Raw genomic sequence first — 26,760 nt, 5'->3', positions numbered from 1 at the left:
TTCACATTAGCATATTGGATTACACTTTTCTGGGATTATTTTCCTTCATGTTTCCTTCTCGTATTTATTTTCCTTCATGCTTCCTTCTTAGGATGTTCTATCTATCCTAAACCTTATACTTTCTTAAACCACTAGCCTTTAAGGGCAGGTCTGCTAAGATAGTGTTTCCAATCTTTCCATTTCAGGACACATAGAGAAAGTGATGTTATTTGTACTGCACATGGGGGCAAATGGGAGAGACTACTTGAGGCCAAAGGTGAGCACCCCACGTGCTCCCTGATGTTCCAGGTCCTGCCTGGGCTCAGAGGATTAAGAAGTCAACATCTCATTCTCTGCACACCAGTATTTTATACAACACATAGTGAGAAGCTTGCTGATCTAAGGACATTGATCAGATTATATGACCATAGGGTCAATATCTATTATCATATTGTCCACCCTGGCTATGATGGCCACACAGGCCAGCAGCCATACTGCCAATCAATATCCTTGGCCTCTCCCCATTCCAACTAGCCAGCTGATAACACAGACTCAGTTCAGATTCTACCCTTGGAGAGAGAACTATATCCATCTCCTTTGTTTGGATGCTTTCTTAAAAGTGTCTATTGACAGGTGAAGAGCATATGCCCATGAAACAGACAACTTTTCTCTGAAGTCTCCTGGCTTCCCATTCTCCTGGACTGTGCCTTATGGAATGAGAGCTGTCAGGACCAAAGTTGCACCTCAGAAGTTGTTTGTCTGACAAGTCACTGCTGACTGTGGCAGAAAAGCCTTTCAAAAATTTCCTCCCACTACATGTGGGTTGAAATAGCTAAGCATGTTGTTAAAATAAATATGACAATTTTGAAGATCAAAGACTGCCTTCAAAAGGGATATGGTTAATTCTACTTACCATGCTTGATTTCTATTTACCAAAGAGAGCTAGAAATCCTGAGACTAGCTGTGAAGATCCAACCAGCTTGTTGCTTTTATGACCTTGGCTTTTACTGTTGAATTACAAAAGGTGGATAGCTGGAGAGAGCAGACTTAGCTATGGTACTGCAAGTGACAGAAACAGGAAGAGGTCCAAAGAAATAGAGAAGAACTTCAACAAGAAGCTAAACTGAGGGGCCCCTTGTGGAAAAGAAACTTCAGAGCAGGACTCACTGTGCGGGCAAGGAACCCATTTGTGAGAAATTAGGGGGTGGAAGGGAAGTAATAACCCACATAAATTATTAAAGTCATCATGTGAGCAAGAACAAGGCTGCAAGAAAAGGTGCGAGGCAACACATGCCTACACTATGCATTGCTGATAGGCAAAGGGGGCATTTCACACGGGCTGCTGAGAAGAGATGCCTGAACAGCCCTATGATGGAAAATGGGCAGAGAAAGTGAAGGGGCTAGCCAAACTAACCATGGGGCAACAGTCCTGGAAAGATACAGAGATGAAGAAAATCATGTGTACTAGAACTCATCTCGTGCAGCTTACTGAATGTGGTTACAAGGAATAATTTGGGAACTTCTTGTGAAGGAGGAAATGGTAGGTGAAATCCCCTTAAAAGCATGCTTGAATAACACCAGATGTTTGTTAAACTGCCTTTTAAAATAGGTGGGTCCAGATGACTGCAGGGCTTTTGATCTGCTGAGTGGATCTACAAATTTGGACCAGAGCAGAATTGCTCGGGATGAGAGAGAAGCAGCAGAGCTCTGCTGTAGAGACCCCTCCTTTCTGCCCTTTTGTCACACATCGCTGAGCCACCCCTCTTCATAAGTATGACCAACAACTTATAGGTGGGAGGATCATCTGAAGTCAGGAGTCAAGACCAGCCTGGCCAACATGGTGAAACCCCATCTCTACTAAAAATACAAAAATTAGCTGGGCGTGGTGGCATGCGCCTGTAATCCCAGCTACTCAGGAGGCTGAGGCAGGAGAATCGCTTGAACCCAGAAGGCGGAGGTTGCAGTGAGCTGAGATAGCACCACTGCACTCTAGCCTGGGTGACAGAGCAAGACTCCATCTCAAAAAAAAAAGAATGCATAGGTAACTCTTTTTTTTTCTTTTCCAAACAAATAGATAACAAAAGTTTTCATTGTTAAAAGGATGGTTGAGACACATATTTACAATGTCACCAGAGCACTGATTCTCACTTTCCTTGGGTCTATGGACTCACTGTTGTGAATTTGATCAAGCTACAAACCTACTCATCAGAAAACTGGCCCCAAAAGCAAAAGTTTACATATAATTTCAGGAGATTCAGAAATACTCCAAAATCTATTTAAGGATCCTAAATTAAAAGCTTTAACTATAGAAAGGTTTGACATGCCTAGTGCCTAGGTAGCCATGACAATTCATGCTGGATATCTGGATACAATCCTAGAACTCTATCTCCATCAATTCCAAGAGGGCCATATAAAGGAATTCCTCTAATATGTGGCTAACATGTCCATTAGCACTCTTGGAGTATCTTATCATATACCATGAGGAAAATCAGTCTTCTTGGGCTTAATTTCTATGTAAGCATGAGAATGGCAAATAAGTTAAATACTAAATTACTAGTTTTTTCTTATCATCAATACATTCATGTTCTATTTAGAAATGCAATTTTGAGAGTTTATAATAAAGAAAGCCTTGGTTAACAGGCTGTTAAGGAAAGTTAAAGTGTTTTCTTTTTTAAAAAAATGCTTTATTGACTTCATTGGCAAATTTATAAACGGTTAACATGGCTTCATCTAGTTGAAATTATGATTCACATCAACATGATGACAATTGTATGTACAGTTCATGTTGCACTCATACTGTACGCCTTCTTATTTGTGGTCCAGAAGAATGGCTGTTGCTCTTTCCTTCTTCATCCAGAGTCTTTTTGGTAGCTTTTAATTCCTTCTCCTGCTTCTCTACCTTCTGTTTCTCCAGCTGGGCTTAGTATTTTCAAACTTTAGTTATTTGGTTGGCTTTTGCCTCCATCCTTCCCACTAATGCCTCCGATTCTCACACTAAGTTGTCTTTCAGTTCAACGGTTGGCAGCTCCCGGGTAAGTTTTGCATGCTGCTGGTGATTAAAGGTCCTATGTCCAATTCATCCTGTAAAGTCTGTAAGACTTCTGACAATTCCTCATTAATGCTGTCAGAGGAGGGAGGTATTAATGACAACTTCTTACTTTTAACACCTCTTGAAGACACTTGCTTTGCCAAAGGAACACTAATGACTGATCACTGCACAAAGCTTTACTGTGTTGCTTCATTAGATGCAATGCAAGACAAGCTGAACATTGGCTGCCACAGCATGGCTAAGACTTGTGGACTTCCCAGCTACAAATGCCACATCACCCAAGCATAATCTATAATGTACTTGTGCACCAAAATAGTTCCTAGAACTTAGTTTTTCTTGTGCTTTTGACTTTTTTAAAAATTCTTCTTGCACTGGGAAAATGCGGACTTGCCTTATCTTCAACAATAAGTCTATTTGTTTCTAGACCAGTCTGTAACTTAGCTGCCTTAGTTTGTACATGTTTCCTTTCCTGTTTTTCTTCAAAGAGTTTTGCTACCAACTCTTACATTTTTCTTTCTGCAAGGGCCTGCACTGTGGAAAGTTATACTCCCATTCAAAAAGATCCAATTTTTCAAATTGGCTCCAAACCTGTCTTTGATTGTATCGCCGTTCTCCTTCTAGGGAAACCTGTTTCTCTAAGACAGATGTCCTCTCCCTTTCTGCATGCTTTATCATATTTCACATGTATTCCAATTGTTTTCCTAAAAGATTACATTTATTTTCTGCAGCTATCAACTGAGATATCAGTTCTTGATTGTGCTTTGATTCTTCATTCTTTGAATTCTCCCTTTCCCATATCTCTTCATCCAGTACCTTCTTGGATTCAATTGTTTCTCTAGGCAAGGTTTTCACACTTTCTTCTGCCAGAATCCTTTCAAGTTCCAAGCATCAAATCTTACCTTTAAGATTCTTAAGAGCACAAAATATAGCTCTGCTGTTGCTTTCTGGATAGGCAAGTGTAAGCTTATTTGGGAAGTGTCGTAGATCACTATTAAGGAAAGCCTTATCGGATGGATATACTACATTTGGAGATGAAGAATGCTGAACAGGCTTCCCTGAGGCCTTGATGATTCAGTTAAGATGTTTGAGAACTGAGAACCAGAAGCAGCAGAGACCAACGCCACCCAGGGAGCCTCCACAGGTCTGAGACAGCTGGGTTCTCGTACTCTCCTTCAAAACTCAGGAGCTGCCCACCAGGGGTGATCCTAAGCTGAACCCCTGATGGAAAGGGGCAAAGGTGCTAGTGCTGGGCTTAGAAACCCCTGCCACACACTGGTGCCACTTTCTTAGTCTGTTGGGGACAACCACATAACTCAGTCTGGCCTTAATCATAAATTTTGTGACCATGTGAAAGCCAACCATTTTTTGAAGGACAATTTGGTAATAAATAACAGACATTTTTAAACCCAAAGCCTTTGATCTCGAAATTTAATTCCTAGGAATCTGATGTCCAGAAACACTCATAAATGTGTACAAAGATATTTTTATGGATTTCGGTTTAGCATTGTTTATAATAGGGAAAGAATAAAAATATCCTAAATGTCTATCTATAGGGGATTAATTTAATTATACTATATCTATATTTTGCATTTCTTAAGAAGACTAGGTATATATATATATGTACTGATGTGGAATGGGGTTCATAACATATTGTTCAAAAAAATAAAAAGAAAAAAGTAAGTATTTTATCATCTTGTTTTTAAGTTTATTTTTTAACTTTAAATAGACATATGTGTACATATATATTGGGGTGTATGTATATATATATATATATATATACACACACACATATATATACGTATTCACAGATGTAAATTTGTATATGCATAGAAAAAGTGTGAAGAAAAAAACTCACACCTAATAATAAGCAATGGTTTCCTCTGGGGAACTGGATGGTATTTTTGTTATGTTACTTCTGTATTATAATTTTTAAATAATTTCTACTACCTTTGCAATTTTAAAAATCAACAAAAATACTTCTTAAGGGAGTTGAAACTATGTTGCATGTATTTTGTTATCCAATCAGGATCGCATTACAATTAAACTAATTATATCGCTTTAAAGTGTAAGAAAACAGTGTTCGGTATTCTCTGGTCTCTCCCACTCTACAACAAATATAGGGAAATGGGAACATCACATCACTATTATACCACTAACTGTTCAAGGGGATCTAAATGTCATACCAGGCAGGGCAGTAGTCAAGTTTGTACAAGTTGCCATTTTAATTACACAATTTTAAGAAAAAAATATATAAAATTATGAATATAAAATCAGGTATAAGGCTAAATATTTAGAAAAAGAAATCACAAAAAAATAAGTTCAAGAACGCTAACAAGCCAGACATAGCAGCTCATGCCTCTAAGCCCAGCTACTCAGGAGGCTGAGCCCAGGTATTGAGGCTGCAATGAGCTATGATGGCGCTGCTGCACTCCAGCCTGGGAAACAGTGTGAGACCCTGTCACAGGGAAAAAAAAAAAAAAGACAGAAAAAAGAATGTATCATTCTCAGGTGAGAAGTCACTTGGAAAAAAGAAAAAAACACAAGAATGCTAACAAACACAACAATGATATAATCCAGAAATATAACAACTTTTACTAAAGTTGCTATTTTTAGAATACATTTCTATAATACTATTTTCTTACACTTTTTGGCTAGATGCTCTTTTAACAAGAATTTTGTAATATCATTTTCTACAGAAGCAACATTATTTAGCGTTTCCTCTAGCACAATTTATGGAAATATGTTTTTTATTATTGACTGTCTCAAAGGCTTTTTTTTTGCTTCAAATTTCACTATTGTTAATGACATGCAAAATGTTTAGGATCATTGTCCTATAATGAGGGGAAATTCTATCAAGTGTCTTTCATATATCAACTGCAAAATTTCAGGGCACTTCAAGTTTCTTGCAGAGTGAGTAATCTTAAACGATCATTCATTAAGATCATTCATTAACTGATTTGTCATCAATGTCCTCATTGTAGTAGCATTTTGTGAGTTTTTGATTATTTTTTATTTATATGTCGTGTCAAATCAGCAAGAAATTTATTTTCCAGTTATGTTTGAATAATTAATTTCTCTTAATTAATTTAATCATCAAACAAGCTAAGAGTTGGTCATTACTTCTGATGAAATTTACCTCTTTCTATTAATGACATAACTGGGTTTTGGGTAAAATAAATGTTTTGGGGTATGATCTGCATGATGTTTCATATGGAACCACCAAACTGTGTCAGGACAAGATTCATCAAATACACTAAGATGTTTCATAGCATATTGGTATGCATAAGATATGCAAGTTCACACATATATAGACTCTTTATTTGTAATATTGCTTAAGATTTATGTCTTATACAGGCAATAACAAATGCTGGTGAAGATGTGGAGAAAAGAGAACCTTCATACACTGTTGGTGGGAATGTAAATTAGTAAAACCATTATGGAAAACAATTTAGAGGTTCCCCAAAAAACTAAAAATAGAGGTACCATGTGATCCAGGAATCCAACTCCTAGTATATACCCAAAAGAAAGGAAATCAGTATATCGAAGAGATATCTGCACCCCCTTGTTTGTTGCAGCACTGTTCATGATAGCCAAGATTTGGAAGCAACCTAGTGTCTATCAACAGATGAATGGATAAAGAAAAATGTGGTATTAATACATATCCACAATGGAGCACTATTTGGCCATAAAAAAGAATGAAATTGTGTCATTTGCAACAACAGACGGAAGTGAAATAAGCCAGGCACAGAAAGACAAACATTGCATGTTCTCACTTATCTGTGGGAGCGAAAAGTTAAAATAATTGAATTCATGGAGATAGAGAGTGAAAGGATGGTTACCAGAGGCTGGGGAGGGAAGTCCACATGGAGGGGTTGAAGGAAACAGGGGGATGGTTAATGGGTACAAAAAAAATAGTTAGAAAAAACAAATAAGACCTAGTATCTGATAGCACAACAGGGTAAATATAGTAAAAAATAATTTCATTGTTCATTTTAAAATAACTAAAGGAGTATAATTGGACTGTTTGAAACACAAAGGATAAATGCCTTGAGGTAATGGATATCCTATTTACCCTGATGTGATTATTGTGCACTGTATGCCTGTATCAAAATATCTCATGCAACCCACAAACATATGCACTGAATATGTACCCACAAAAATTAAAACTTAAAAATTAAAATATATATATATATGTCCTATAAATACAAGAATTTGCATAAATTTGATTGGACACAATTTTCTTTGAAAAGTATGTGATGCAGTATAACTATATACGCTGCCTAAAAAATAAATTCCTGACATAAGAGAATGGCCATTTTCAAGATGTTTGTATTCTGGGCCCTCACTTTACAGGCTACTTCTAAGCCCCTGGGAGGGGCCCTCGCATGAGTACACATGATTATCCATTTGTCCAGTTTGGAAAAGTCAGATAATTTTACGACAAATGGTTAATAACACTGTGTCTTCCCATACTGACTTCTCCATCACACATCCCTTCATGTTAGATAGTGTTAACAATGGGCATTTCTGAGACCTGGACTGAATCATTCAGAGAACTAAACTCTTTGCTACAATTCCACACTCTCACGACTGCAAGGACTTTCCACAGAGTAGCTTCCAGCCCCATACACTTCATATCTTGTCTCCCTTCCATGGATCAACATTTGTATATTTTACCATGGCACATTCATCTGACGAGACAGCCTCTGAACCTATCTCTTTGTGTTACAGTGCCAGATGAATCAGCACAGAGGATTCCATTTTCTAGAAACCATTCCTATGCAAGATCACGTAGTAATAATTCACTACACGTGGAAATGACAGTAAAATACATAAATACCTCCCACTTAACCTAAATTAAATGAATCCTCAACTTAACCTCCCAAAAATGCTCACTTCCAACCCTACCAACAGAAAGGACTTTTGACAGAGGAGAAGTTGTAGTGTTAAGAGTCAGGGGGTTTATGGAGTAAAAATAACTTCTTTCTGCAAATTTTGCAAAAACATAAGATCATGTGAACCCACTGCCAGTGTCCCTCTAAGGAGCTCATGCCATGAAGGACCCTGAAGTTCAAGCTTCTTTAACTTCATGGAAAATCTGCCTCTGAACATAAGACCCTGCTTAGGAGGACACTCAGGGAAAAGGATCATCAGAACTGTCTAAAAATTCCCCAATGGAACAAAACCCTAATGTGGCCTATGAGGGCCTGCCTCCTTGACCTACACCTGTCTCTACAGCATCTCATACTGAGAGGTGAAGCCAGCTGGACTTGCTGGGTTGAGTGGGGACTTGGGGAACTTTTCTGTCTTACAAGAGGATTGTAAAAGGCACCAATCAGCACTCTGTAGCTAGGATTGTAAAATGGACCAATCAGCACTCTGTAGCTAGCAAAGGGATTGTAAAATGCATCAATCAGTGCTCTGTAAAATGCACCAATCAGCACTCTGTAAAACACACCAATCAGCAGGATCCTAAAAGTATCCAATCACAGGGAGGATTGAAAAAAGGCACTCTAATAGGACAAAAATGGAACATGTGAGGGGACAGATAAGTGAATAAAAGTTGGCCACCTCCATTCAGCAGCAGCAACCCACTCAGGTCCCCTTCCACACTGTGGAAGATTTGTTCTTTCACTCTTCACAATAAACTTTGCTACCACTCACTCTTTGGGTCCATACCATCTTTAAGAGCTGTAACACTCACTGCAAAGGTCCATGGTCCCATTCTTGAAGTCAGCGAGGCCACAAAACCACCAGCAGAACCAACTCCAGACACATCTTGTGGGCTCCTCCGGAATATTGCCATGCGGTGAGTACCACTGGACCTCTTTTGCTTGCTATTCTGTCCTGTTTTTCCTTAGAAGTCGGGGGCTAAATACCAGGCACCTGTTGGCCAGTTAAAAATGACTAGCACAGCGCCTGACTAAAGACACGGGTGTCAGGCTTTCTGGGAAAGGGCTCTCTAACCATCCCTGACTCTTCAGAGTTGGGAGCGTTGGTTTTCCTGGAACCAGATTCTGCTTTCCCTGTACTTCTGGGCTGAGCCAAGGGTCAACAGAGAAGAAAGCCATTCAGCTTCGGGGTCCCAACAACAAGTTGGTTGACCCTGCAGCCATGAGCAGAACTCTCAAAGTTACATCGCCCGAGCGAGACTAGCCCATCTATCCTATCTATCCTGACCCTTGCCTCCTAGGTCCTGATGCCTGTCAGACAAACTTCCTCCCACCTCTCTTCTCTAAGACTAGTCCTGTTTCTAAAAACCACTCCCTGTCCCTGGTGCTCTTCCAGTTTATCCTATAAGAATGATTTCTAGTATAAATTTCAGGACTCTGTTCCCTTCTTTAGGCACCCAGGCTCATCAATAAGAAAGATATAATTATTGCCCAAAGCCCCACCAGTGGGGGGACTATCTGGAATTTTAGGATCCCTCCTCAGACTAGCAGGCCTAAAAAAGGCTATTCCCAAATCTAGGATATGGGGAGCCTCAGAAATTATAGACTCCAAAATTGGGGGGGATATCATTCCCATTCATATGATGAGAAGTGAGGACAAAAGGCATCACTCTTCCCACCCTGGAGATCCCTTCCCTCCCTCAGAGTATGGCCCTCCACTCCATTTTGAGGCACATCATCTTTATAGGACAAGTGTAAAGTCCCAATACTAACAGGAGAAAAGGCTTAGGACTCTAACAGGTTTTCGAGAATGTGTCAGTAAGGGCAACTAAATCTGACTTTTCTTGGTCCTCTTTGTGGTCTAAGAGGAAAGGCAAGGGTGCAGATTTTTGAGAATGCTTCGGTAAGGGCCACTAAATCTGACCTTCCTCAGTCCTCTTTGTGGTCTAGGAGGAAAACTAGTGTTTCTGCTGCTGCTTCAGTGAGCACAACTATTCTGAACAGCAGGGTCCAGGGACCGTTGCAGGTTCTTGGGTGGGAGGAAAAAAAAACAGACCAAAACTATGGGTGGTTTTTTTCTTTCAGATGGGAAACACTCAGGCATCAACAGGCTCACCCTTGAAATGCACCCTAAGCCATTGGGACCAACTGGATTCATAAACCCTGAAAAAGAAGTGGCTTTTTTTCTGCAATACAACCTGGCCCCAATATTCTTCCTCTGATGGGGAAAAATGGCCACCTGAGGGAAGTATAAATTACAATACTATCCTGCAGCTTGACCTTTTCTGTAAGAGGGAAGGCAAATGAAGTGAAATACTTAATGTCCAAGCTTTTTTTTTCATTGAAGGAGAATACACACTATGCAAAGCTTGCAATTTACATCCCACAGGAGGACCTCTCAGCTTACCCCCATTTCCTAGCGTCCCTATAGCTCCTGTACCTATTAATGATGAGCCTCCTCTAATCTCCTGCACCCACAAGGAAACAAGCAAAGGACTCTCCAAGGGACCACAGAAAACCCTGGGCTATCAGTTATGTCCCCTTCAAGCTGTAGGGGGAGGGGAATTTGGCCCAACCCGAGTACATATCCCCTTCTCCCTCTCTGATTTAAAGCAGATCAAGGCAGACCTGGCAAACTTTCAGATGATCCTGATAGGTATACAGGTGGCCTACAGGGTCTAGGGCAAACCTTCTACCTCACTTGGAGAGATGTCATGCTATTGTTAGATCAAACCCTGGCCTTTAATGAAAAAAATGTGGCTTTCGCTGAAGCCTGAGAGTTTGGAGATACCTGGTATCTTAGTCAAGTAAATGATAGAATGACAGCTGAAGAAAGGGGAGAATTCTCTGTTGTTCAGCAAGCCATCCCCAGTATGGATCCCCACTGGGACCTAGACTCAGATTATTGCGACTGGAGTCACAAACATCTGTTGACATGTGCTCTAGAAAGACTACGAAGAATTAGCCCATTAATTATTCAATGATGCCCACCATAACTCAGGGAAAAGAAGAAAATCCTTCTGCCTCCCTCAAGTGGCTACAGGAGGCCTTAAGAATATATACTCCCCTGTCACCTGACTCCCTTGAGGGTCAATTGATCCTAAAAGATAAGTTTACTACCCAGTCAGCCACAGATATCAGGAGAAAGCTCCAAAAGCGAGCCCTGGGCCCTGAACAAAATCTGGAGGCGTTATTAAACCTGGCAACATCAGTATTCTATAATAGGGACCAAGAGGAACAGGCTGAAAAGGAAAAGTGAGATCAGAGAAAGGCCACAGCCTTAGTCATGGCCCTTAGTCATGGCCCTCAGACAAACAAACCTTGGTGGTTCAGAGAGGACAGAAAATGGAGCAGGCCAATCACCCAGTAGGGCTTGTTATCAGTGTGGTTTACAAGGACACTTTAAAAAAGATTGTCCAATGAGAAACAAGCCACCCCCTCATCCACGTCCCCTATGCTGAGACAGTCACTGGAAGATGCGCTGCCCCAGACTGCAATGGTTCTCTGGGCCAGAAGCCCCCAACCAGATGATCCAACAACAGGACTGAGGGTGCCCAGGGCAAGCGCCAGCTCATGTCATCACCCTCACTGAGCCCCGGGTATGTTTGACCATTGAGGGCCAGGAAATTGACTTCCTCCTGGACACTGGTGTGGCCTTCTCAGTGTTAATCTCCTGCACCAGACGGCTGTCCTCAAGGTCCATTACCATCAGGAATCCTGGGACAGCCTGTAACCAGGTATTTCTCCCACCTCCTCAGTTGTAATTGACAGATTTTGCTTTTTTCACATGCCTTTCTTGTTATGCCTGTAAGTCCCACACCCTTATTAGGGAGGGATATATTAGCTAAAGCTGGAGCTATTATCTATATGAATATGAGGAAAAAGTTACCCATTTGTTGTCCCCTGCTTGAGGAGGGAATCAACCCTGAAGTCTGGGCATTGGTAGGAAAATTCAGAAGGGGAAAAATGCCTGCCTAATCCAAATCAGGCTAAAAGACCCCCCTACTTTTCCTTATGAAAGGCAATATCCCTTAAGACCTGAAGCTCATAAAGGGTTACAGGATATTGTTAGACATTAGAAGTTCAAGGCTTAGTAATAAAATGCAACAGTCCCTGCAACACCCCAATTCTAAGAGTACAAAAACCAAATGGTTACTGGAGACTAGTGCAAGATCTTAGACTAATCAATGAGGCAGTAATTCCTCTATATGCAGCTGTACCCAACCCCTATACCCTGCTTTCTCAAATACCAGAGGAAGCAGAATGGTTCACTGTTCTGGACCTCAAGGATGCCTTCTTCTGCATTCCCGTGCATTCTGACTCCCAGTTCCTCTTTGCGTCTGAGGATCCCACAGACCACATGTCCCAACTTACATGGACGGTCTTGCCTCAAGGGTTTAGGGATAGCCCTAATCTGTTTGGTCAGGCACTGGCCCAAGATCTACGCCACTTCTCAAGTCCAGGCACTCTGGTCCTTCAGTATGTGGATTATTTACTTTTGGCTACCAGTTCAGAAGCCTCATGCCAGCAGGCTACTCTAGATCACTTGAACTTTCTAGCTAATCAAGGGTACAAGGCATCTAAATCGAAGGCCCAGCTCTGCCTACAAGTCAAATATCTAGGCCTAATCTTAGCCAGAGGAACCAACGCCCTCAGCAAAGAATGAAGACAGCCTATACTGGCTTGTCCTCACCCTAAGACATTAAAACAGTTGCAGGGGTTCCTTGGGATCACTGGTTTTTGCTGACTATGGATCCCCGGATACAGCGAGATGGCCAGGCCACTCCATACTCTAATCAAGGAGACCCAGAGGGCAAATACTCATCTAGTAGAATGGGAACCAGAGGCAGAAACAGACTTCAAAACCTTAAAGCAGGCCCTAGTACAAGCTCCAGCCTTAAGCCTTCCCACAGGACAAAACTTATATTTATACATCACAGAGAGAGTGGGAATAGCTCTTGGAGTCCTTATTCAGACTCGTGGGACAACCCCACAACCAGTGGCATACCTAAGTAAGGAAATTGATGTAGTAGCAAAAGGCTGGCCTCACTGTTTACAGGTAGTTGCAGTGGTGGCCATCTTAGTATCAGAGGCCATCAAAATAATACAAGGAAAGAATCTCACTGTCTGGACTACTCATGATGTAAACGGCACACTAGGTGCCAGAGGAAATTTATGGCTATCATACAACAAACTGCTTAGATACCAGGCGCTACTCCTTGAGGGACTGGTGCTTCAAATACACATGTGTGTGGCCCTTAACCCTGCTACTTTTCTCCCAGAGGATGGGGAACCAATCAAGCATGACTGACAACAAATTGTAGCCCAGACTTATGCCACCCAAGAGGATCTCTTAGAAGTCCCCTTAGCTAATCCTGACCTTAACCTATATACTGATGGAAGTTCATTTGTGGAGAATGGGATACGAAGGGCAGGTTATGCCATAGTTAGTGATGTAACAGTACTTGAAAGTAAGCCTCTTCCCCCAGGGACCAGCACCCAGTTAGCAGAACTAGTGGCACTTACCTGAGCCTTAGAACTGAGAAAGGGAAAAAGAATAAATGTGTATACATATAGCAAGTATGCTTATCTAATCCTACATGCCCATGCTGCAATATGGAAAGAAAGGGAGTTCCTAACCTCTGGGGGAACCCCCATTAAATACCACAAGGAAATCATGAAGTTATTGCACAAAGTACAAAAACCCAAGGAGGTGGCAGTCTTACACTGCCAAAGCCATCAAAAAGGTGTAGGAGAAAAGGCAGAAGGAAACCAACGGGCAGATGCTGAGGCCAAAATTGCTGCCAGGAGGAACCTCCCATTAGAAATACCTATGGAAGGACCCTTGGTATGGAGCAACCCCCTCCAAGAGACTAAGCCCCAGTATTCCCCAACTGAAACAGAATGGGGACTTTCACGGGGGCATAGTTTTCTCTCCTCAGGGTGGTTAATGACAGAAGAGGGAAAAGTACTCATACCCCAAGCCAGCCAGTGGAAAATACTTAAGACCCTCCACCAAACTTTTCACACGGGTAGAGAGAACACTCATCAAATGGCCAAATCCCTTTGTACAGGGCCACATCTCCTCTGGACCATCCAATAAGTAATCAAAGCCTGCGAGGTGTGCCAAAGGAATAATCCCTTGGTCCATCATAAGGCCCCTCTGGGGGAACAAAGAATAGGGCACTATCCCAGAAAGGACTGGCAGTTAGACTTCACCCGTATGACTAAGTCAAGGGGATTTCAATGCTTGTTGGTCTGTGTTGACACCTTTACAAATTGCATAGAAGCCTTCCCCTGCAAGACAGAGAAGGCTCAGGAAGTAGTTAAAGACCTAATTCATGAAATAATTCCTAGATTTGAGCTTCCCCAAAGATTACAAAGTGACAATGGTCTGGCTTTTAAAGCCACAGCAACTCAGGGAATTTCCAGGGTGCTAGGGATACAATATTACCTTCACTGCACCTGCAGGCCACAATCCTCAGAGAAGGTCGAGAAGGCAAATGAAACACTCAAGAGGCACTTAAGGAAACTAACACAAGAAACTCATCTCCCATGGCCTACTCTCTTGCCCATGCCCTTGTTAAAAATCCGAAATTCTCCTCACAACATGGGGCTCAGTCAATATGATATGCTATATGGGTGACTTTTTCTCACAAGTGACCTCCTACTTGATCAGGAAATGGCCAACTTGGTCAAGGAAATAACTTCCTTGGCAAAATATCAACAAAACCTTAAGAACCTACCCAAAGGATATCACAGAGACAAGGGAACAGAGTTGTTCCAACCAGGAGATCTAGTGTTGGTCAAGTCCCTCCCCTCTACCTCCCCATCTATGGATTTCTTGTGGGAAGGACCATACTCGGTAATCCTCTCTACCCCCACTGCAGTTAAGGTGGCAGGAGTGAAATCTTAGATTCACCACACCGGAGTTAAACTTTGGACACCCCCTGAGGAACCTGCATGACCATAAGCTCAGGAGACCCAAGATCAGCCAGACCAGCCTCGATACACCTGTGAACCATTGGAGGACTTGTGTCTCCTATTTTGGAAGGAAATATCCCAGACTGAAAAGACTCCTACAGCTGATTCTGAGGAAAAACCCCTTCCGACTTAAAAAAGATAAGTGAAAACATACATAAATCTTTAACACCTCTCTTTGCCCCTTTACTGCAATCCTTTTATTGTTTCATCACATTAAGCAGCACACTAACCATAATCTTTGCAGTAGGACAATATACTGTGGCTTCTGCCAGGATAAAAATAAAGCAGACCCTATCAGTGCCCCTCAAAGCTCAAGTCCATCAGTGCAGGGCAATACAATACCCCTACTTATAGGGTTAGGAATAACCACTGCTACAGGAACTGGAATAGCCAGTTTATGTACCTCATTATCCTACTACCACATACTCTCATAGGATTTCTCAGACAGTTTGCAAGAGATAACAAGATCTATCCTTACTCTGCAATCCCAAATAGACTTTTTGGCAGCAGTGACTCTCCAAAACCACTGAGGCCTAGACTTCCTCACTTTCAAACTCTTAAACCAACCTCTGGAGTTGGGCAACATGGCTTCTCCCCTTTCTAGGTCCTGTGACAGCCATCTCGCTATTACTCGCCTTCGGATCCTGTATTTTTAGCCTCCTTGTCAAATTTGTTTCCTCCAGAATCAAGGCCATCAAGCTACAGATGGTCTTACAAATGGAACCCCAAATGAGCTCAACTCACAACTTCTACCAAGGACCCCTGGACTGACTCACTGACCCTTTGACTGGCCTAGAGAGTTCCCCTCTGGAGGATGCTACAACTGCAAGGCCCCTTCTTTGCCCCTATCCAGCAGGAAGTAGCTAGAGCAGTCATCACCCAATTCCCAACAGCAGTTGGGGTGTCCTGTGTAGAGAGGGGATTGAGAGGTGAAGCCAGCTGGATTTCCTGGGTCAAGTGGGGACTTCAGGAACTTTTCTGTCCTACAAGAGGATTGTAAAATGCACCAATCAGCACTCTGTAGCTAGCATTGTAAAACTCACCAATCAGCACTCTGTAGCTAGCAAGGGGATCGTAAAATGCACCAATCAGCACTCTGTAAAATGCACCAATCAGCACTCTGTAAAATGCACCAATCAGCACTCTGTAAAATGCACCAATCAGCCGGATCCTAAAAGTAGCCAATCGCAGGGAGGATTGAAAAAAGGGCACTCTGATAGGACAAAAATAGAACATGCGAGGGGACAAATAAGGGAATAAAAGCTGGCCACCCCCAGCCAGCAGCAGCAACCCACTCAGGTCCCCTTCCACACTGTGGAAGCTTTGTTCTTTCGCTCTTCACAGTAAACTTTACTACCACTCACTCTTTGGGTCCGTGCCATCTTTAAGAGCTGTAACACTCACCGCGAAGATCCATGGTTCCATTCTTAAAGTCAGTGAGACCACTAACCCACTGGCAGGAACGAACTCAGGACACAAGATGATGGAAGCCAATCCTCTCTGTGCTTAGTCCCTCTGGCTTTCTGTTTCTCCTACATGTTACTCCTCCCTCAATGAGTGCTTTCCTATGACCATGGTTCTCAACACTGGCTATGCAAAAGAACCTTCTAGGGATGTTTCATGAATACCCATGCATGCGCCCTAAGCCTATACATATTGAAAAGTCTTTTCTCAATAGCAAAGACTTGGAACCAACCCAAATGCCCATCAATGATAGAATGGATAAAGAAAATGTGGCACTATGGAATACTATGCAGCCATAAAAAAGGATGAGTTCATGTCCTTTGCAGGGACATGGATGAAGCTGGAAACCATCATTCTCAGCAAAGTAATACAGGAACAGAAAACCAAACACCGCATGTCCCCACCCAAAGGTGGGAGTCGAACAATGAGAACACATGGACACAGGGAGGGGAACATCACACACCAGAGCCTGTTAGGGGGTGGGGGTCTAGGGGATGGATAGCATTAGTGAGAGGTGAAGCCAGCTGGGCTTCTGGGTTGGGTGGGGACTCGGAGAACTTTTCTGTTTGGCTAAAGAATTGTAAACACACCAATCAGTGCTCTGTGTCTAGCTAAAGGTTTGTAAATGCACCAATCAGTGTTCTATGTCTAGCTAAAGGTTTGTAAATGCACCAATCAGCACTCTGTAAAATAGACCAATCAGCACTCTGTAAAATGGACCCAATCAGCAGGACATGGGTAGGGTGAAATAAGGGAATAAAAGCTGGCCACCTGAGCCAGCAGCCGCAACCCGCTCAGGTCCCCTTCCACACTGTGGAAGCTTTGTTCTTTCGCTCTTCAAAATAAATCTTGCTTCTGCTCAATCTTTGGGTCCACACTACCTTTATGAGCTGTAACACTCACTGCAAAGGTCTATGGCTTCACTCCTGAAGTCAGTGAGACCACAAACCCAGAGGGAGGAACAAACAACTCCGGCCGCACCACCTTTAAGAGCTGTAACACTCACTGCGAGGATCTGCGGCTTCACTCCTGAAGTCAAGCTAGACCATGAACCCATCAGAAGGAAGAAACTCTGGACACATCTGAACATCTGAAGGAACAAACTCCAGACACACCATCTTTAAAAACTGTAACACTCACTGCGAGCATCTGTGGCTTCATTCTTGAAGTCAGCAAGACCAATAACCCACCGGAAGGAACCAATTCCAGACACATTTTGGCAACCACAAACTCAAGAGGTGAGTACCATTGGACCCCTTTCACTTGCTATTCTGTCCTATTTTTCCTTAGAATTTGGGGGCTAAATACCGGGCACCTGTTGGCCAGTTAAAAGTGACTAGCACGGCCGCTGGACTAAAAACACGAGTGTCAGGCTTTCTGGAAAAGGGCTCTCTAACAACCCCCGAACCAGATTGCACTTTCCCTATACTTCTACGCTGAGCCAAGGGTCGACAGAGAGGAAGGCCATTCAGCTCTGGGGTCCCGACAAGTTGGATGACCCTGCGGCCATGAGTGGAACTCTCAAAGTCACGACGCCCAAGCGAGACTAGCCCATCTATCCTATCTATCCTGACCCTTGCCTCCTGGGTCCTAATGCTTGTCAGACAAACTTCCTCTTGCCTCTCTTCTCTGAGGATAGTCCCACTTCTAAAAACCACTCTGTCTCTGGTGCTTTTCTAGTTTCTCCTATAAGAATGATTTCTAGTATAAACTCCAGGACTCTATTCCCTTCTTTAGGCACCCAGGCTCACTAATCAGAAAGACACAATTTGTGCCCAAAGCCCTGTCGGGGTGGGGCACTATCTTACCTGGAATTTTAGGATCCCTCCTCAGACTAGCAGGCCTAACCTCAGAAATGGTATCTTTCCTATTCATATAAGTGAGGACAAAAGGCTTCACTCTTCCAACTCTGGAGATCCCTCCCCTCCCTCAGGGTATGGCCCTCCACTTCATTTTGGGGCCATAACATCTTTATAGGACATGGTTAAAGTCCCAATACTAACAGGAGAATGCTTAGGACTCTAACAGATTTTCGAGAATGTGTCGGTAAGGGCCACTAAATCCGATTTTTCTTGGTCCTCTTTGTGGTCCAGGAGGACAGGCAAGGGTGCAGGTTTTCGAGAATGCATCAGTAAGGGGGACTAAATCCGACCTTCCTTGGTCCTCCTTGTGGTCTAGGAGGAAAACTAGTGTTTCTGCTGCTGTGTCAGTGAGTGCAACTATTCTGATCAGCAGGGTCCAGGGACCATTGCGGGTTCTTCGGCAAGAGGTGTTTCTGCTACTGCATCAGTGAGCACAACTATTCTGATCAGCAGGGTCCAGGGACCACTGCAGGTCCTTGGGCAAGAGGTGTTTCAGCTGCTGCATCCGTGAGCACAACTATTCTGAACAGCAGGGTCCAGGGACTGTTATGGGTCCTTGGGCAGGGGGAGAAACAAACAAACCAAAACCACGGGAGGTTTGTCTTTCAGATGGGAAACACTCAGGCATCAACAGGCTCACCCTTGAAATGCATTCTAAGCCATTGGGACCAATTTGACTCACAAACCCTGAAAAAGAGGTGGCTCATTTTTTTCTGCACTACGGCTTGGCCCCAATATTCTCTCTCTGATGGGGAAAAATGGCCACCTGAGGGAAGTATAAATTACAATACTATCCTGCAGCTTGATCTTTTCTGTAAGAGGGAAAGCAAATGGAGTGAAATAGCTTATGTCCAAGCTTTCTTTTCATTGAAGGAGAATACACAACTATGCAAAGCTTGCAATTTACATTCCACAGGAGGACCTCTCAGCTTACCCCCATATCCCAGCCTCCCTATAGCTCCCCTTCCTATTAATGATAAGCCTCCGCTAATCTCCCCCGCCCATAAGGAAATAAGCAAAGAAATACCCAAGGGACCACAAGAACCGCCCCCCCCCCCCCAGGCTATCATTTATGTCCCCTTCAAGCTGTAGGGGGAGGGGAATTTGGCCCACCCCAAGTACATGTCCCCTTCTCCCTCTCTGATTTAAAGCAGATCAAGGTAGACCTGGCGAAGATTTCAGATGATCCTGATAGATATACAGATGTCCTACAGGGTCTAGGGCAAACCTTCAATCTCACTTGGAGAGATGTCATGCTATTGTTAGATCAAACCCTGGCCTTTAATGAAAAGAATGCGGCTTTAGCTGCAGCCTGAGAGTTTGGAGATACCTGGTATCTTAGTCAAGTAAACGATACAATGATAGCCAAAGAAAGGGACAAATTCCCTGCCAGTAAGAAAGCCGTCCCCAGTATGGATCCCCACTGGGACCTCAACTCAAATCATGGGGACTGGAGTCTTAAACATCTGCTGACTTTTGTTCTAGAAGGACTAAGGAGAATTAGGAAATAGCCCAGGTACATGTCCCCTTCTCCCTCTCTGATTTAAAGCAGATCAAGCAGATCATTGAATTATTCAGTGATGTCCACCATAACTCAGGGAAAGGAAGAAAATCCTTCTGCCTCCCTCAAGTGGCTACAGAAGGCCTTAAGAAAATATACTTCCCTGTCGCCTGACTCCCTTGAGGGTCAATTGATCCTAAAAGATAAGTTTATTACCCAATCAGCCACAGATATCAGGAGAAAGCTCCAAAAGCGAGCCCTGGGCCCTGAACAAACTCTGGAGGCATTATTAAACCTGGCAACCTCAGTGTTCTGTAATAGGGACCAAGAAGAACAGGACCAAAAGGAAAAGTGAGATCAGAGAAAGGCCACAGCCTTAGTCATGGCCCTCAGACAAACAAACCTTGGTGGTTCAGAGAGGACAGAAAATGCAGCAGGCCAATCACCCAGTAGGGCTTGTTATCAGTGTGGTTTACAAGGACACTTTAAAAAAGACTGTCCAATGAGAAACAAGCCACCCCCTCATCCACGTCCCCTGTGCTGAGGCAGTCACTGGAAGATGCACTGCCCCAGACTGCAATGGTTCTCTGGGCCAGAAGCCCCCAACCAGATGATCCAACAACAGGATTGAGTGTGCCCAGGGCAAGCGCCAGCTCATGTCATCACACTCACTGAGTGCCGGGTAGGTTTGACCATTGAGGGCCAGGAAATTGACTTCCTCCTGGACACTGGCATGGCCTTCTCAGTGTTAATCTCCTGTCCCAGATGACTGTCCTCAAGGTCCGTTACTATCCGAGGAATCCTGGGACAGCCTGTAACCAGGTATTTCTCCCGCCTCCTCAGTTGTAATTGGGAGACTTTGTTCTTTTCACATGCATTTCTTGTTATGCCTGAAAGTCCCACATCCTTATTAGGGAGGGACATATTAGCCAAAGCTGGAGCTATTATCTACATGAATATGGGGAACAAGTTACCCATTTCTAGTCCCCTGCTTGAGGAGGGAATCAACTCTGAAGTCTGGGCATTGGAAGGACAATCCGGAAGGGCAAAAAATGCCCACCCAGTCCAAATCAGGCTAAAAGACCCCATCAGTGTAATTACACCCTACAACTTCAAGCCCCAGCTGATCATAGTAACTTCTGAGTCACCCAAACAGCTCCATTCAGATGACTCATCCGCTTCTCAGGGCCTCCAAAAATCATCATCTCCTCCCTGCTTAACAAACAGTCCAGGTTTTGCAATGGCAAACATACTCCCTGCATGACCATTCACCCCTGGACGCCCTGCAGCAGCGTCCCCACCACTAGTGAATGCTTCCTCATCCCCTCTTTCAATCACTCTCTCGAATGGTTCCTAGTAGATACAGAACAATTTTTTCTCCAACGGCAAAACAGAACACAGGGAGCCACTCAGTTTGCTCCCAACACCCCTTTCCAGCCACCCACCGGAGCTACCTTGGCAAGTACTCTAGGAATATGGGGAAAAGAAAACAGCAAACTCACCCACCTTTTTAACATACACAACCAGTTCTGTCTACCCAGTTAAGGTATATTCTTCTTATGTGGAACGTCGACCTATATCTGCCTCCCCACTAACTGGACAGGCACCGGCACCTTAGTTTTTCTAAGTCCCAACATTAACATTGCCCAAGGAAATCAGACCCTATCAGTACCCCTCAAAGCTCAAGTCTGTCAGCACAGAGCCATACAACTAATACCCCTACTTATAGGGTTAGGAATGGCTACTGCTACAGGAACCGGAATAGCCAGTTTATCCTACTACCACACACTCTCAAAGGATTTCTCAGACAGTTTGCAAGAAATAATGAAATCTATCCTCACTCTACAATCCCAAATAGACTCTTTGGCAGCAGTGACTCCAAAACCACCGAGGCCTAGACCTCCTCACTGCTGAGAAAGGAGGACTCTGCACCTTCTTAGGGGAAGAGTGTTGTTTTTACACTAACCAGTCAGGGATAATAAGAGATGCCACCCGACATTTACAGGAAAAGGCTTCTGATATCAGACAATGCCTCTCAAACTCTTATACAACCTCTGGAGTTGGGCAACATGGCTTCTCTCCTTTCTAGGTCCCATGACAGCCATCTTGCTATTACTCGTCTTTGGGCCCGGAATTTTTAACCTCCTTGTCAAATGTGTTTCCTCCAGGATCCAGGCCATCAAGCTACAGACGGTCTTACAAATGGAACCCCAAATGAGCTCAACTAACAACTTCTACCAAGGAACCCTGAACCAACCCACTGGCCTTTTCACTGGCCTAAAGAGTTCCCCTCTGGAGGACACTACAACTGCAGGGCTCCTTCTTCACCCCTATCCAGCAGGAAGTAGCTACAGCAGTCATTGCCCAATTCCCAACAGCAGTTGGGGTGTCCTGTTTAGAGGGGGCATTGAGAGATGAAGCCAGCTGGGCTTCTGGGTCGGGTGGGGACTTGAAGAACTTTTCTGTCTAGCTAAAGGATTGTAAACACACCAATCAGCGCTCTGTGTCTAGCTAAAGTTTGTAAATGCACCAAGCAGCACTCTGTAAAAACACACCAATCAGCGCTCTGTGTCTAGCTAAAGGTTTGTAAATGCACCAATCAGTGCTCTGTGAAATGGACCAATCAGCAGGATGTGGGCAGGGTAAAATAAGGGAATAAAAGCTGGCCACCTGAGCCAGCAGCAGCAACCTGCTCGGGTCCCCTTCCACACTGTGGAAGTTTTGTTCTTTTGCTCTTCACAATAAATCTTGCTGCTGCTCACTCTTTGGGTCCGCACTACCTTTATGTGCTGTAACACTCACTGCGAAGGTCTGCAGCTTCACTCCTGAAGTCAGCAAGACCACAAACCCACCGGGAGGAACAAACAACTCCAGACGCAACACCTTTAAGAGCTGTAACACTCACTGCAAAGGTCTGTGGCTTCACTCCTGAAGTCAAGCTAGACCACAAACCCACCGGATGAAGAAACTCTGGACACATCTGAAGGAACAAAGTCTGGACACACCATCTTTAGGAACTGTAACACTCACCGTGAGGGTCCACAGCTTCATTCTTGAAGTCAGCAAGACCAAGAAACCACCTGAAGGAACGAATTCTGGACACATTAGGAGAAATACCTAATGTAGATGACGGGTTGATGGGTGCAGCAAACCACCATGGCATGTGTATACCTATGTAACAAACCTGCACGTTCTGCACATGTATCCCAGAACTTAAAGTATAATTTTTAAAAAATACCATGAAAAAGAAATGTCTTCCCCAGGTGATTCCAGTGTGCAGCTAAGACTAGGACTTTTAACCTACAGTGTTCCTCTTCAAATACTTGACTGATTCCTATTCTTTTTCACATCCCACAGTGATCAGCATTTCCTAAAGTGGACCTTTCCCTGCCTGCCTGCACTATGTCATATCTACCATATCACCTACCCTCAGAGCCACTACGCACCACTCCTTCATGATTGTAATAGCTAGCATTTATCAAGGCCTTAATATGTGCGGGGCACCATTCTAAGAGATTTACTGTTTTCACACACACACACACACAAAAAAAAAAAAAGGTGCGTCAAAACTAAGAAGTGAGCAGCTGAAATTTTGCATCTTTGCAGAACAAAATCAATGGCAATTACTTTTTTAAAAAACAAACTTGAGCTCTGGTACTCTGCTTGGGATCTCTGTTTGACACTGTTTCATGCTTTCATCTTAGTTATCCCCAACATACGTTAGGAGATGAAATCTTGTCATTCCAAGTATTAGGTGCAGGAGGTCAGGAGTGGGGGGATCTAATTAGCTGCTAGTGAGTAGAAGCCAAGGATGTAACTAAACATCTTACTATGTTGCTAAACACCTTACAGCCCCTGCCACAACAAAGATTTCTTTGCCCAAAATAGCAATCCAGGCTGAGGTTGAAAAACTGTCTACATAAATAAAAGTGCATGTGTTCAGTACAGAGAAATAGGACTTTACATCAGTAATGTTTATTGAGTAGAGGTAGCAGACCAACCAAATTTTGTGAATAGCTTCTTTAGTGAGGTATCATTTAAACCGAGATCCATTAACATTTTTAAAATTTTACTTTATCATACTTAACAAACAAAAAGGAGAGCAAAATGGAAAAAGCTGATTTGTCTGTCTGTGGTTTGTATAGCTTGGGATTCATTCATTCACATATTGAAGATTACCTCATTTCCTTTTCAGATTCTGGAAAGAGACACTGTGGTTTTGGGAATATCTGTTTGAACATTAAACCAGCTATTCTCAGAAAGAATGGAACAATGCTCTGAATAAGAAAATCTTGAATTCCCACAGAGAATTAAGCAATTTAATCATACTGTAGATTTTTTTTTTCAGATCAACAGTGTTAAAACAGATTCTTCAAAGAGGCAACTTATGGAGAAAACCAGGGACTGGGACCACAGGGGCAGAGATTCAAGTCCTCATTCAATCACTTCCCAGCTATGTCGTCATGAGCATATTATTTACCCCTTCAGAACTGAGTTTCCAACCGTATAAAATGAAGATCAAAATGCCTACCACTCAGGAATAATTTGAGGATTTAATGAGGTGATATTAATAAATCAACTGGCACACAGTGGAAAGATAGCAAATGACAACTTATGTTGTTATCATCATCATGATGACCATCATCATCTTCTTTACCCCCCATTTTCTGGTAGGTGTGGGGATATTAGCCACTTCATGTAAGTCAAAGCAAGTAGAAAACGAGTTGATGCATTTGACATTGTCTACACTTAACTGGTTTTCAGTACATTCATTCATTGAATAAATATTTATTGCATGCTAAAGGGTGTGAGGAACTGCTCCATCAGTGTAAAGATCAGCAAATATCCCTACCCTGGTGATACTCACATTTTAGAAGGGGGAGATAGAAAATAAATGATAAACACAATAAATAAAGTAGCATATTAGTAGATGATAAGTACTATGGAAAGAAATAAAAAGAACAGTAGAGTAAATGAGATCAGGAGAAGCAGGTCAAGGTCAGCCCCACTGGGAATAAACATTTATGTGTGTTGGGGGAGAACAAAGGTTGTTAAAGGTATTCCCAAGAGCAGTACGAAATATTGTTCTCACCTTCTCTAGAGTTACTATAGTAGCTCTAAAGCAAAAAACACATTTATTTTATAAAAAGCACCAAATTCTAGGAACCATCCTTGCCCTCCCCCACCGCATGATTCTCCTCATGACCCTGACCCCCTCTTCCAGCACCAGAGCGTATGCAGTGGTCTTCCCTCTACCAGTGGTGGTTTCTGACAGTCTACTAAGGATTCTGGAAGTGCTACTGCAAATTTAGAGAAAAAAAAGCAATGAAACAAATTTTTAATATACAACTTACAGAAATCTGCCATATTCTTTTTTTCAAATGTTCCAACAAGGTGCGTATACACTATAAGGGCTGCACATGTCATGTCACTGCTACTAACAATCAATCAACTGAGACCCATTTTTTCTCATGAATATGTTCTTATATTTATGTGCTACTACTTACCTATATTAAATATAAATTTTTATTATCTCTACTCTGTTGCCTTATATCCCAATTCATAAAAATGGGTATATAGTTCAAATATGGTTTTAGTGTAGTCATAGTGCTGAAATCAGCATCATAAATGATATAACTCAAAATAACTGGAAGCATAAATAGCAAACAGGACTCTAGTACTAATTTTTTTAAGTAAATCTGTATTTGCTGGGATAAATGACTCTGTGGGTAAAATGATTTTTCCCAGGCAGCTAAAAATGGAAAGTATAAACAGGAAGTAGGACAATGAATCCTTTATTCAAACGATGAATTTTATTGGGTTCTTGATGCATTTATCTCTGGCCCTAATTATACCAATTATTATGAAATTTTACCAACTAGTGGCATGAGGTCATCAAAACTTTTCCAACAATCTCCAAACACCAGTGAATTGTTTTCATAACAAGGGCAAATACTGCCTTCTAGGAAGAAAGCATTATTTTAACCCTAAAGACAGAGAAAAGAAAAAACTATAAGAAATATTATTCAAAGTTGCAACCCTCTTAGCAAAAAACAGGTGCAGGTCACACTATAGCTAAAAAGGTTAATAATAGCCATAAAATTAGTGATGATGTTATACTCAGAGAGAAAGCAGAACAAGCCATTGACACAATTTCTGTAATGTTAGGGGCATCCAGCAGCAATTGTTATTACGTGAACAAGCTAGTAGAGATTTTGTGTTACGCCTGTAATCCCAGCACTTCGGGAGGCCAAGGCAGGTAGATCACTTGAGCACAGGAGTTCGAGACCAGCCTGGCCAACATAGCAAAACCCTGTCTCTACTAAAAAATACAAAAATTAGCCAGGTGTGATGGCACATGCCTGTAATCCCAGTTTCTTGGGAGGCTGAGGCACGAGAATTGCTTGAACCTGGGAGACAGATGTTTCAGTGAGCCATGATGATCATGCTGCTGCACTCCAGCCTGGGCAACAGAGCAAGACTCTGTCTCAGAAAAAGAAAAAAAAAAGAATTTATCATCAGAAGGGTAGCAAAACTTAAAGATTTGGAAAATTCTCACCTGGTCATGTAAAGAATGAAAAGGTGTATTAGGAAGAGAACACTAGGGTATGGCCAGGTCACCGTTTGATAAGGATATTAGTATGGGTGGACAGAAGTCAAATGCTATTCATCAAGACAAGGGAAAAAGGACCCCAAGGGCATTTCAGAGATCTTCAAAGCTGCCATTTGCATCACAGGCCCAGAGTGTCCATGGGCCTCGAGGACCTTGAAGGCAGAACAGTGGCAAGTGAGGGGCCCAGGGTGCCTGTGGGGTCTTGGGGCTCATGCCCAGGGCTACCTCGAGTCTCTGTTCCCCACATTCTGGTGCAATGCTCCTCAACTGCCCTACCTGTGGCTCAAGTGGGCCCAGAGGTGGCTTAGACCACTGCTCTAGAAAGCACAAGTGGTAAACGTTGGCAGTGTCTGTGTATGTCAACTCTGAAAGTGCACGGAGTGCAAGAGCTATGAAGTCACAGCTACCTCCACCTA

General features: G+C 42.9%; 1 protein-coding gene and 1 pseudogene across 4 annotated transcripts in view; both read right to left on the bottom strand.

The window, feature by feature from the left end:
• TNFSF4 (TNF superfamily member 4) overlaps nucleotides 1-26,760 on the bottom strand; it is a 305,662-nt gene that overhangs the window by 187,968 nt on the left and 90,934 nt on the right. The window lies entirely within an intron of this gene.
• The window catches only part of LOC101145256 (centrosomal protein of 57 kDa-like), a 52,325-nt pseudogene continuing 27,702 nt past the window's right edge, over nucleotides 2,138-26,760 (bottom strand).

The sequence above is a fragment of the Gorilla gorilla genome, chromosome 1 (genome assembly GCF_029281585.2).
Source record: "Gorilla gorilla gorilla isolate KB3781 chromosome 1, NHGRI_mGorGor1-v2.1_pri, whole genome shotgun sequence".
Lineage (NCBI taxonomy): Eukaryota > Metazoa > Chordata > Mammalia > Primates > Hominidae > Gorilla > Gorilla gorilla.
Note: the sequence above shows the minus strand (reverse complement) of the source record. Positions and strands in the feature narration are given on the sequence as shown.